Source organism: Sinocyclocheilus rhinocerous, unplaced genomic scaffold, assembly GCF_001515625.1.
Source record: "Sinocyclocheilus rhinocerous isolate Xijiao unplaced genomic scaffold, SAMN03320098_v1.1 scaffold2466, whole genome shotgun sequence".
Taxonomy (NCBI): domain Eukaryota; kingdom Metazoa; phylum Chordata; class Actinopteri; order Cypriniformes; family Cyprinidae; genus Sinocyclocheilus; species Sinocyclocheilus rhinocerous.
The window spans coordinates 564,460-566,491 of NW_015656265.1; the positions used below are offsets into that span (position 1 = coordinate 564,460).

Sequence of the window (2,032 nt, forward strand, 5' to 3'; positions counted from 1 at the left end):
GCCGGTGAAGGCTCCCTCCTCAAAGAGAGCCTTCCGAGAGCGAAGCAAGGCAGTAACAAACGCTCGCCTCGAGAGCTGACTCTGCGTGCTTCGCTCCCAAGCAGACAACACACAAACTGTGTGTGTCCCCACCCGAAATATAGCGCGGGCAGGGAGGAATACACAGCCTGAATGCTGTCTGCTCTCGCCCAAATGCTTCTTTTTGCTGAAGCTTGGCATAATGGAGCTTATAAGTGGACAAACAACACTAAATAAGACTCACAACAAATAGCGACTGACACACACACAGAGCGTTTGCTGAATGACAAAAAGCTGACGCCGGTTCCATGCACGTGCTTTTATAGCTTCCTGGTCGCAACGTCACCCGCCCATGACGTCTCGCCCATCTATTGGACTGATTTCATATGTGATTCAGAGCATGGTCACGCTGGGGGCGTTCCCAAAGCGTTTCCGACGCAGCTCGAGTTCCTGAATGGGAACTTTGTGGTAAAATAAAGATCTTGATGAATATGTCCCCTGATCTGTAATATGGAATAGAGTTAAAAAAAACACTTCAAACAATTTAAATCACAGAGATTTATTCAAAATATATATGACATGATGAGTGCATCATTATTTTATAATTATAAAATATAATTTTTAAAGATCTTCACTGTTAACACAAAGATTCTAGACTTAAACATAAGATGGTGATTCATAAACTGATTATTATCACAAATAAATTTTAGTAGATGTACTGTATATTTTTGCATCAAATAAAAGAAAATAACTTGCAGAAATATACATCTAATTAACAGGAGCATCTGCCAAATATTTCAGCTAGTACTTTATGTTAAAGAATCACACTTAACTGCTAAAAAATGTAACTAAAAATGAACAAGAAATGTGAAGAGATGAAATCATCTTAAGTATCACACTCAAACAGTATTATTAGAGTGGAGCAAAATAATTTCTTGTTAATAATCATAATACAGCAATGTAGAATAAATGTGGACTTGTGCAATCCCCTCCCATGTATACATTTTAGATTTAATGATTTTCTTTTAAGATGCATATAGTATTCATGTATTTATATCACAATCATGTAATCACTTGCTAATAGACAATTAATATTCATTAGCAGAACGACTATAGAAAGAGAGAGATGGCAGAGAAAATAAGGAAGAGGAAATGGTTACGATAAGGCAAGGCATAAGTCCCACATTAATATTGGAGGAGCTTTCCAGAGCTGGAGAGCCTTAAAGAGTGGGAAGGCCTGAAAACAAACGTCCTGGTTGCTATAGGCTATTTCTTCTCGAAACATGAGTAACGTTGGTTTTGCTGCGTTTCACAGAACTAAGATAAGCTGTCTTTTGCTTGAATATACTTGTGTGTCATCATCTTGTTCATTTGCATTATTATTTTCCTTCACTTCAGCTATGATAATTTCCATGCTTTATAAGCCTTCTCCACCATCCGTTTTAAATGTCAGCTCCCAAAGTGTGTCCAAAAAGTGAGATAACATACTCCTAATATAACGTTGTTTTTCTGTTTTGGTTCCCCTTTTAATGATCGCTATACAAGTCGTTGCGTGTGTGAATGTGGGGGTGTGGAGGTATCAAGAGGTGTGATCCTTTTGTGTAGGGGCGTGTTTGTTTTGGTGACTTCAAGACTTCAAGAAAACAGCATTTTCCAGAAATCGCCAAGAGCTCCTGTATATCTAACTTCTCATAGTCAGATAAGTACTTAATTTTATTCCTCAGAATTAAATGCAATCAAACAACCAGACGAGTAAACACGGTCTGGTGTGGTAAGATTCACATCAAAACTGAAATGATGTAATACACGCATTGCCTCGGCAGCGCGCGAACCGCTTGGTCACACAAACAAATCAATCTCCTCGGAGAAAAATAGCTGCAGCAGCCAGCTCTCACTCAGAGCGGGAAGAAACCGCAGCGCGGGCTTCCGAGCCTCGAGAGATAGCGCTGGATCTAGGGAGTGCTGGATCTAGGGAGTGCAGGCGGAGAAAGGGCGAGCCGTCTCCAACCCATCT

General features: G+C 40.1%; 1 protein-coding gene across 1 annotated transcript in view; it reads right to left on the reverse strand.

Annotated features, from left to right (window-relative positions):
* The window catches only part of LOC107719950 (interferon-induced very large GTPase 1-like), a 13,341-nt gene that overhangs the window by 6,083 nt on the left and 5,226 nt on the right, over positions 1 to 2,032 (reverse strand). The gene's annotated exons all lie outside the window — the stretch shown is intronic.